Below are 11,448 nucleotides of genomic sequence, written 5' to 3' on the forward strand. Positions count from 1 at the left end.
CCCGGGGGCCTTGATCTCCATACACCCCCCTCCCGGGAGCCTTGATCTCCATACTCCCCGGGACCTTGATCTCCATACACCGCCCTCCCGGGGGCCTTGATCTCTATACGCCCCCCTCCCGGGAGCCTTGATCTCCATACTCCCCGGGACCTTGATCTCCATACGCCCCCCTCCCGGGAGCCTTGATCTCCATACGCCCCCCTCCCGGGAGCCTTGATCTCCATACTCCCCGGGAGCCTTGATCTCCATACGCCCCCCCTCCCCGGAGCCTTGATCTCCATACGCCCCCCCTCCCGGGAGCCTTGATCTCCATACGCCCCCCCTCCCGGGAGCCTTGATCTCCATACGCTCCCCCTCCCGGGAGCCTTGATCTCCATACGCCCCCCCTCCCGGGAGCCTTGATCTCCATACGCCCCCCCTCCCCGGAGCCTTGATCTCCATACGCCCCCCCTCCCGGGAGCCTTGATCTCCATACGCCCCCCCTCCCGGGAGCCTTGATCTCCATACGCCCCCCCTCCCGGGAGCCTTGATCTCCATACGCCCCCCCTCCCGGGAGCCTTGATCTCCATACGCCCCCCCTCCCGGGAGCCTTGATCTCCATACGCCCCCCCTCCCGGGAGCCTTGATCTCCATACGCCCCCCCTCCCGGGAGCCTTGATCTCCATACGCCCCCCCCTCCCGGGAGCCTTGATCTCCATACGCCCCCCCTCCCGGGAGCCTTGATCTCCATACGCCCCCCCTCCCGGGAGCCTTGATCTCCATACGCCCCCCCTCCCGGGAGCCTTGATCTCCATACGCCCCCCCTCCCGGGAGCCTTGATCTCCATACGCCCCCCCTCCCGGGAGCCTTGATCTCCATACGCCCCCCCTCCCGGGAGCCTTGATCTCCATACGCCCCCCCTCCCGGGAGCCTTGATCTCCATACGCCCCCCCTCCCGGGAGCCTTGATCTCCATACGCCCCCCCTCCCGGGAGCCTTGATCTCCATACGCCCCCCCTCCCGGGAGCCTTGATCTCCATACTCCCCCCTCCCGGGAGCCTCTCGGGAGCCTTGATCTCCATACTCCCCCCCCCTCTCGGGAGCCTTCATCTCCATACACCCCCCCTCCCGGGAGCCTTGATCTCCATACACCCCCCCTCCCGGGAGCCTTGATCTCCATACACCCCCCCTCCCGAGAGCCTTGATCTCCATACACCCCCCCTCCCGGGAGCCTTGATCTCCATACACCCCCCCTCCCGGGAGCCTTGATCTCCATACACCCCCCCTCCCGGGAGCCTTGATCTCCATACACCCCCCCTCCCGGGAGCCTTGATCTCCATACACCCCCCTCCCGGGAGCCTTGATCTCCATACTCCCCCCTCCCGGGAGCCTCTCGGGAGCCTTGATCTCCATACTCCCCCCCTCTCGGGAGCCTTGATCTCCATACTCCCCCTCTCGGAGCCTTGATCTCCATACACCCCCCCTCCCGGGAGCCTTGATCTCCATACACCCCCCCTCCCGGGAGCCTTGATCTCCATACACCCCCCCTCCCGGGAGCCTTGATCTCCATACACCCCCCCTCCCGAGAGCCTTGATCTCCATACACCCCCCCTCCCGAGAGCCTTGATATCCATACACCCCCCCTCCCGAGAGCCTTGATCTCCATACACCCCCCCTCCCGAGAGCCTTGATATCCATACACCCCCCCTCCTGAGAGCCTTGATCTCCATACACCCCCCCTCCCGAGAGCCTTGATCTCCATACACCCCCCCTCCCAGGAGCCTTGATCTCCATACACCCCCCCTCCCGGGAGCCTTGATCTCCATACACCCCCCCTCCCGGGAGCCTTGATCTCCATACACCCCCCCTCCCGGGAGCCTTGATCTCCATACACCCCCCCTCCCGGGAGCCTTGATCTCCATACACCCCCCCTCCCGGGAGCCTTGATCTTCATACACCCCCCTCCCGGGAGCCTTGATCTCCATACTCCCCGGGACCTTGATCTCCATACACCCCCCTCCCGGGGGCCTTGATCTCCATACTCCCCCCCCTCCCGGGAGCCTTGATCTCCATACGCCCCCCTCCCGGGAGCCTTGATCTCCATACGCCCCCCTCCCGGGAGCCTTGATCTCCATACGCCCCCCTCCCGGGGGCCTTGATCTCCATACGCCCCCCTCCCGGGGGCCTTGATCTCCATACGCCCCCCTCCCGGGGGCCTTGATCTCCATACGCCCCCCTCCCGGGGGCCTTGATCTCCATACGCCCCCCTCCCGGGGGCCTTGATCTCCATACGCCCCGGGACCTTGATCTCCATACACCCCCCTCCCGGGAGCCTTGATCTCCATACGCCCCCCCCTCCCGGGAGCCTTGATCTCCATACGCCCCCCCTCCCGGGAGCCTTGATCTCCATACGCCCCCCCCTCCCGGGAGCCTTGATCTCCATACGCCCCCCCCCTCCCGGGAGCCTTGATCTCCATACGCCCCCCCCTCCCGGAAGCCTTGATCTCCATACGCCCCCCCCTCCCGGGAGCCTTGATCTCCATACGCCCCCCCCTCCCGGGAGCCTTGATCTCCATACGCCCCCCCCTCCCGGGAGCCTTGATCTCCATACGCCCCCCCCTCCCGGGAGCCTTGATCTCCATACGCCCCCCCCTCCCGGGAGCCTTGATCTCCATACGCCCCCCCCTCCCGGGAGCCTTGATCTCCATACGCCCCCCCCTCCCGGGAGCCTTGATCTTCATACGCCCCCCCCTCCCGGGAGCCTTGATCTCCATACTCCCCGGGACCTTGATCTTCATACACCCCCCTCCCGGGAGCCTTGATCTCCATACTCCCCGGGACCTTGATCTCCATACACCCCCCTCCCGGGGGCCTTGATCTCCATACTCCCCCCCCTCCCGGGAGCCTTGATCTCCATACTCCCCCCCCTCCCGGGAGCCTTGATCTCCATACTCCCCCCCCCTCCCGGGAGCCTTGATCTCCATACGCCCCGGGACCTTGATCTCCATACACCCCCCTCCCGGGAGCCTTGATCTCCATACGCCCCCCTCCCGGGGGCCTTGATCTCCATACGCCCCCCTCCCGGGGGCCTTGATCTCCATACGCCCCCCTCCCGGGGGCCTTGATCTCCATACGCCCCCCTCCCGGGGGCCTTGATCTCCATACGCCCCCCTCCCGGGGGCCTTGATCTCCATACGCCCCCCTCCCGGGGGCCTTGATCTCCATACGCCCCCCTCCCGGGGGCCTTGATCTCCATACGCCCCCCTCCCGGGGGCCTTGATCTCCATACGCCCCCCTCCCGGGGGCCTTGATCTCCATACGCCCCCCTCCCGGGGGCCTTGATCTCCATACGCCCCCCTCCCGGGGGCCTTGATCTCCATACGCCCCCCCTCCCGGGAGCCTTGATCTCCATACGCCCCCCCTCCCGGGAGCCTTGATCTCCATACGCCCCCCCTCCCGGGAGCCTTCATCTCCATACGCCCCCCCTCCCGGGAGCCTTCATCTCCATACGCCCCCCCTCCCGGGAGCCTTCATCTCCATACGCCCCCCCTCCCGGGAGCCTTCATCTCCATACGCCCCCCCTCCCGGGAGCCTTCATCTCCATACACCCCCCTCCCGGGAGCCTTCATCTCCATACACCCACCTCCCGGGAGCCTTCATCTCCATACACCCACCTCCCGGGAGCCTTCATCTCCATACACCCCCCTCCCGGGAGCCTTCATCTCCATACACCCCCCTCCCGGGAGCCTTCATCTCCATACACCCCCCTCCCGGGAGCCTTCATCTCCATACACCCCCCTCCCGGGAGCCTTCATCTCCATACACCCCCCTCCCGGGAGCCTTCATCTCCATACACCCCCCTCCCGGGAGCCTTCATCTCCATACACCCCCCTCCCGGGAGCCTTCATCTCCATACACCCCCCTCCCGGGAGCCTTCATCTCCATACACCCCCCTCCCGGGAGCCTTCATCTCCATACACCCCCCTCCCGGGAGCCTTCATCTCCATACACCCCCCTCCCGGGAGCCTTCATCTCCATACACCCCCCTCCCGGGAGCCTTCATCTCCATACACCCCCCTCCCGGGAGCCTTCATCTCCATACACCCCCCTCCCGGGAGCCTTGATCTCCATACTCCCCCCTCCCGGGAGTCTTGATCTCCATACACCCCCCTCCCGGGAGTCTTGATCTCCATACACCCCCCTCCCGGGAGTCTTGATCTCCATACACCCCCCTCCCGGGAGTCTTGATCTCCATACACCCCCCTCCCAGGAGCCCTGATCTCCATACTCCCCGGGACCTTGATCTCCATACACCCCCCTCCCGGGAGCCTTGATCTCCATACTACCCGGGACCTTGATCTCCATTCGCCCCCCTCCCGGGAGCCTTGATCTCCATACTTCCCCCCCCCCCCCCCCCTCCCGGGAGCCTTCATCTCCATACACCCCCCTCCCGGGAGCCTTCATCTCCATACACCCCCCTCCCGGGAGCCTTCCTCTCCATACACCCCCCTCCCGGGAGCCTTCATCTCCATACACCCCCCTCCCGGGAGCCTTCATCTCCATACACCCCCCTCCCGGGAGCCTTCATCTCCATACACCCCCCTCCCGGGAGTCTTGATCTCCATACTCCCCCCTCCCGGGAGTCTTGATCTCCATACACCCCCCTCCCGGGAGTCTTGATCTCCATACACCCCCCTCCCGGGAGTCTTGATCTCCATACACCCCCCTCCCAGGAGCCCTGATCTCCATACTCCCCGGGACCTTGATCTCCATACACCCCCCTCCCGGGAGCCTTGATCTCCATACTACCCGGGACCTTGATCTCCATTCGCCCCCCTCCCTCCCGGGAGCCTTGATCTCCATACTCCCCCCCCTCCCGGGAGCCTTGATCTCCATACTCCCCCCCTCCCGGGAGCCTTGATCTCGATACTCCCCCCTCTCGGGAGCCTTGATCTCCATACACCCCCCCCCTCCTGGGAGCCTTGATCTCCATATTCCCAGGGACCTTGATCTCCATACACCCCTCTCCCGGGAGCCTTGATCTCCATACTACCCGGGACCTTGATCTCCATTCGCCCCCCTCCCTCCCGGGAGCCTTGATCTCCATACTCCCCCCCCCTCCCGGGAGCCTTGATCTCCATACTCCCCCCCTCCCGGGAGCCTTGATCTCCATACTCCCCCCTCTCGGGAGCCTTGATCTCCATACACCCCCCCCCTCCTGGGAGCCTTGATCTCCATATTCCCAGGGACCTTGATCTCCATACACCCCTCTCCCGGGAGCCTTGATCTCCATACTCCCCGGGCCCCTGATCTCCATACACCCCCCTCCCGGGGGCCTTGATCTCCATACACCCCCCTCCCGGGGGCCTTGATCTCCATACACCCCCCTCCCGGGGGCCTTGATCTCCATACACCCCCCTCCCGGGGGCCTTGATCTCCATACACCCCCCTCCCGGGGGCCTTGATCTCCATACACCCCCCTCCCGGGAGCCTTGATCTCCAAACACCCCCCTCCCGGGAGCCTTGATCTCCATACACCCCCCTCGGGGAGCCTTGATCTCCATACACCCCCCACTCAGGAGCCTTGATCTCCATACTCTCCCCTCTCGGGAGCCCTGATCTCCATACACCCCCCCTCCCGGGAGCCTTGATCTCCATACTCCCCGGGACCTTGATCTCCATACACCCCCCTCCCGGGAGCCTTGATCTCCATACTCCCCCCCCCCTCCCGGGAGCCTTAATTTCCATACTCCCCCCTCCCGGGAGCCTTGATCTCCATACTCCCCGGGACCTTGATCTCCATACACCCCCCTCCCGGGGGCCTTGATCCCCATACGCCCCCCTCCCGGGAGGCTTGATCTCCATACACCCCCCCTCCCGGGAGCCTTGACCTCCATACTCCCCAGGACCTTGATCTCCATACACCCCCCTCCCGGGGACCTTGATCTCCATACACCCCCCTCCCGGGAGCCTTGATCTCCATACTCCCCGGGACCTTGATCTCCATACACCGCCCTCCCGGGGGCATTGATCTCTATACGCCCCCCTCCCGGGAGCCTTGATCTCCATACTCCCCGGGACATTGATCTCCATACACCCCCCTCCCGGGGGCCTTGATCTCCATACACCCCCCTCCCGGGAGCCTTGATCTCCATACTCCCCGGGACCTTGATCTCCATACACCGCCCTCCCGGGGGCCTTGATCTCTATACGCCCCCCTCCCGGGAGCCTTGATCTCCATACTCCCCGGGACCTTGATCTCCATACGCCCCCCTCCCGGGAGCCTTGATCTCCATACGCCCCCCTCCCGGGAGCCTTGATCTCCATACTCCCCGGGAGCCTTGATCTCCATACGCCCCCCCTCCCGGGAGCCTTGATCTCCATACGCCCCCCCTCCCGGGAGCCTTGATCTCCATACGCCCCCCCTCCCGGGAGCCTTGATCTCCATACGCTCCCCCTCCCGGGAGCCTTGATCTCCATACGCCCCCCCCTCCCGGGAGCCTTGATCTCCATACGCCCCCCCTCCCGGGAGCCTTGATCTCCATACGCCCCCCCTCCCGGGAGCCTTGATCTCCATACGCCCCCCCTCCCGGGAGCCTTGATCTCCATACGCCCCCCCTCCCGGGAGCCTTGATCTCCATACGCCCCCCCCTCCCGGGAGCCTTGATCTCCATACGCCCCCCCTCCCGGGAGCCTTGATCTCCATACGCCCCCCCTCCCGGGAGCCTTGATCTCCATATGCCCCCCCTCCCGGGAGCCTTGATCTCCATACGCCCCCCCTCCCGGGAGCCTTGATCTCCATACGCCCCCCCTCCCGGGAGCCTTGATCTCCATACGCCCCCCCTCCCGGGAGCCTTGATCTCCATACGCCCCCCCTCCCGGGAGCCTTGATCTCCATACGCCCCCCCTCCCGGGAGCCTTGATCTCCATACTCCCCCCTCCCGGGAGCCTCTCGGGAGCCTTGATCTCCATACTCCCCCCCTCTCGGGAGCCTTCATCTCCATACACCCCCCCTCCCGGGAGCCTTGATCTCCATACACCCCCCCTCCCGGGAGCCTTGATCTCCATACACCCCCCCTCCCGAGAGCCTTGATCTCCATACACCCCCCCTCCCGGGAGCCTTGATCTCCATACACCCACCTCCCGGGAGCCTTGATCTCCATACTCCCCCCTCCCGGGAGCCTCTCGGGAGCCTTGATCTCCATACTCCCCCCCTCTCGGGAGCCTTGATCTCCATACTCCCCCTCTCGGAGCCTTGATCTCCATACACCCCCCCTCCCGGGAGCCTTGATCTCCATACACCCCCCCTCCCGGGAGCCTTGATCTCCATACACCCCCCCTCCCGGGAGCCTTGATCTCCATACACCCCCCCTCCCGAGAGCCTTGATCTCCATACACCCCCCCTCCCGAGAGCCTTGATATCCATACACCCCCCCTCCCGAGAGCCTTGATCTCCATACACCCCCCCTCCCGAGAGCCTTGATCTCCATACACCCCCCCTCCCGGGAGCCTTGATCTCCATACACCCCCCTCCCGGGAGCCTTGATCTCCATACACCCCCCCTCCCGGGAGCCTTGATCTCCATACACCCCCCCTCCCGGGAGCCTTGATCTCCATACACCCCCCCTCCCGGGAGCCTTGATCTCCATACACCCCCCCTCCCGGGAGCCTTGATCTCCATACACCCCCCCTCCCGGGAGCCTTGATCTTCATACACCCCCCTCCCGGGAGCCTTGATCTCCATACTCCCCGGGACCTTGATCTCCATACACCCCCCTCCCGGGGGCCTTGATCTCCATACTCCCCCCCCTCCCGGGAGCCTTGATCTCCATACGCCCCCCTCCCGGGAGCCTTGATCTCCATACGCCCCCCTCCCGGGAGCCTTGATCTCCATACGCCCCCCTCCCGGGGGCCTTGATCTCCATACGCCCCCCTCCCGGGGGCCTTGATCTCCATACGCCCCCCTCCCGGGGGCCTTGATCTCCATACGCCCCGGGACCTTGATCTCCATACACCCCCCTCCCGGGAGCCTTGATCTCCATACGCCCCCCCCTCCCGGGAGCCTTGATCTCCATACGCCCCCCCCTCCCGGGAGCCTTGATCTCCATACGCCCCCCCCTCCCGGGAGCCTTGATCTCCATACGCCCCCCCCTCCCGGGAGCCTTGATCTCCATACGCCCCCCCCTCCCGGGAGCCTTGATCTCCATACGCCCCCCCCTCCCGGGAGCCTTGATCTCCATACGCCCCCCCCTCCCGGGAGCCTTGATCTCCATACGCCCCCCCCTCCCGGGAGCCTTGATCTCCATACGCCCCCCCCTCCCGGGAGCCTTGATCTCCATACGCCCCCCCCTCCCGGGAGCCTTGATCTCCATACGCCCCCCCCTCCCGGGAGCCTTGATCTCCATACGCCCCCCCTCCCGGGAGCCTTGATCTCCATACGCCCCCCCCTCCCGGGAGCCTTGATCTCCATACGCCCCCCCCCTCCCGGGAGCCTTGATCTCCATACGCCCCCCCCTCCCGGGAGCCTTGATCTCCATACGCCCCCCCCTCCCGGGAGCCTTGATCTCCATACGCCCCCCCCTCCCGGGAGCCTTGATCTCCATACTCCCCGGGACCTTGATCTTCATACACCCCCCTCCCGGGAGCCTTGATCTCCATACTCCCCGGGACCTTGATCTCCATACACCCCCCTCCCGGGGGCCTTGATCTCCATACTCCCCCCCCTCCCGGGAGCCTTGATCTCCATACTCCCCCCCCTCCCGGGAGCCTTGATCTCCATACTCCCCCCCCTCCCGGGAGCCTTGATCTCCATACTCCCCCCCTCCCGGGAGCCTTGATCTCCATACTCCCCCCCCCTCCCGGGAGCCTTGATCTCCATACGCCCCGGGACCTTGATCTCCATACGCCCCCCTCCCGGGAGCCTTGATCTCCATACGCCCCCCTCCCGGGGGCCTTGATCTCCATACGCCCCCCTCCCGGGGGCCTTGATCTCCATACGCCCCCCTCCCGGGGGCCTTGATCTCCATACGCCCCCCTCCCGGGGGCCTTGATCTCCATACGCCCCCCTCCCGGGGGCCTTGATCTCCATACGCCCCCCTCCCGGGGGCCTTGATCTCCATACGCCCCCCTCCCGGGGGCCTTGATCTCCATACGCCCCCCTCCCGGGGGCCTTGATCTCCATACGCCCCCCTCCCGGGGGCCTTGATCTCCATACGCCCCCCTCCCGGGGGCCTTGATCTCCATACGCCCCGGGACCTTGATCTCCATACGCCCCGGGACCTTGATCTCCATACGCCCCGGGAGCCTTGATCTCCATACGCCCCCCCCTCCCGGGAGCCTTGATCTCCATACGCCCCCCCCTCCCGGGAGCCTTGATCTCCATACGCCCCCCCTCCCGGGAGCCTTGATCTCCATACGCCCCCCCCTCCCGGGAGCCTTGATCTCCATACGCCCCCCCCCTCCCGGGAGCCTTGATCTCCATACGCCCCCCCCCTCCCGGGAGCCTTGATCTCCATACGCCCCCCCCTCCCGGGGACCTTGATCTCCATACGCCCCCCCCTCCCGGGGACCTTGATCTCCATACACCCCCCCCTCCCGGGGACCTTGATCTCCATACGCCCCCCCCTCCCGGGGACCTTGATCTCCATACGCCCCCCCCTCCCGGGGACCTTGATCTCCATACACCCCCCTCCCGGGAGCCTTGATCTCCATACGCCCCCCCCTCCCGGGAGCCTTGATCTCCATACGCCCCCCCTCCCGGGGACCTTGATCTCCATACACCCCCCCCTCCCGGGGACCTTGATCTCCATACACCCCCCCCTCCCGGGGACCTTGATCTCCATACACCCCCCCTCCCGGGGACCTTGATCTCCATACACCCCCCTCCCGGGAGCCTTGATCTCCATACGCCCCCCCCTCCCGGGAGCCTTGATCTCCATACGCCCCCCCCTCCCGGGAGCCTTGATCTCCATACGCCCCCCCCTCCCGGGAGCCTTGATCTCCATACGCCCCCCCCTCCCGGGAGCCTTGATCTCCATACGCCCCCCCCTCCCGGGAGCCTTGATCTCCATACACCCCCCCTCCCGGGAGCCTTGATCTCCATACTCCCCGGGACCTTGATCTCCATACACCCCCCTCCCGGGGGCCTTGATCTCCATACTCCCCCCCCTCCCGGGAGCCTTGATCTCCATACTCCCCCCCCCTCCCGGGAGCCTTGATCTCCATACGCCCCGGGACCTTGATCTCCATACGCCCCCCTCCCGGGAGCCTTGATCTCCATACGCCCCCCTCCCGGGGGCCTTGATCTCCATACGCCCCCCTCCCGGGGGCCTTGATCTCCATACGCCCCCCTCCCGGGGGCCTTGATCTCCATACGCCCCCCTCCCGGGGGCCTTGATCTCCATACGCCCCCCTCCCGGGGGCCTTGATCTCCATACGCCCCCCTCCCGGGGGCCTTGATCTCCATACGCCCCCCTCCCGGGGGCCTTGATCTCCATACGCCCCCCTCCCGGGGGCCTTGATCTCCATACGCCCCCCTCCCGGGGGCCTTGATCTCCATACGCCCCCCTCCCGGGGGCCTTGATCTCCATACGCCCCCCTCCCGGGGGCCTTGATCTCCATACGCCCCCCTCCCGGGGGCCTTGATCTCCATACGCCCCCCTCCCGGGGGCCTTGATCTCCATACGCCCCCCTCCCGGGGGCCTTGATCTCCATACGCCCCCCTCCCGGGGGCCTTGATCTCCATACGCCCCCCTCCCGGGGGCCTTGATCTCCATACGCCCCCGCCCCGGGACCTTGATCTCCATACGCCCCGGGACCTTGATCTCCATACGCCCCCCTCCCGGGAGCCTTGATCTCCATACGCCCCCCCCTCCCGGGAGCCTTGATCTCCATACGCCCCCCCCCCTCCCGGGAGCCTTGATCTCCATACGCCCCCCCCCCTCCCGGGAGCCTTGATCTCCATACGCCCCCCCCTCCCGGGAGCCTTGATCTCCATACGCCCCCCCCCTCCCGGGAGCCTTGATCTCCATACGCCCCCCCCTCCCGGGAGCCTTGAGCTCCATACGCCCCCCCCCCCTCCCGGGAGCCTTGAGCTCCATACGCCCCCCCCCCCCTCCCGGGAGCCTTGAGCTCCATACGCCCCCCCCCCCCTCCCGGGAGCCTTGAGCTCCATACGCCCCCCCCCCCTCCCGGGAGCCTTGAGCTCCATACGCCCCCCCCCCTCCCGGGAGCCTTGAGCTCCATACGCCCCCCCCTCCCGGGAGCCTTGAGCTCCATACGCCCCCCCCCCTCCCGGGAGCCTTGAGCTCCATACGCCCCCCCCTCCCGGGAGCCTTGAGCTCCATACGCCCCCCCCCTCCCGGGAGCCTTGAGCTCCATACGCCCCCCCCCTCCCGGGAGCCTTGAGCTCCATACGCCCCCCCACTCCCGGGAGCCTTGAGCTCCATACGCCCCCCCACTCCCGGGAGCC

At 66.8% G+C, this 11,448-nt stretch overlaps 1 protein-coding gene across 1 annotated transcript in view; it reads right to left on the reverse strand.

The window, feature by feature from the left end:
- STK16 (serine/threonine kinase 16) overlaps positions 1-11,448 on the reverse strand; it is a 46,119-nt gene that overhangs the window by 17,144 nt on the left and 17,527 nt on the right. The gene's annotated exons all lie outside the window — the stretch shown is intronic.

The sequence above is a fragment of the Lithobates pipiens genome, unplaced genomic scaffold (assembly GCF_037356315.1).
Source record: "Lithobates pipiens isolate NorthernLeopardFrog02 unplaced genomic scaffold, aLitPip1_a1.2 Scaffold_22, whole genome shotgun sequence".
In the NCBI taxonomy this organism is placed as follows: domain Eukaryota; kingdom Metazoa; phylum Chordata; class Amphibia; order Anura; family Ranidae; genus Lithobates; species Lithobates pipiens.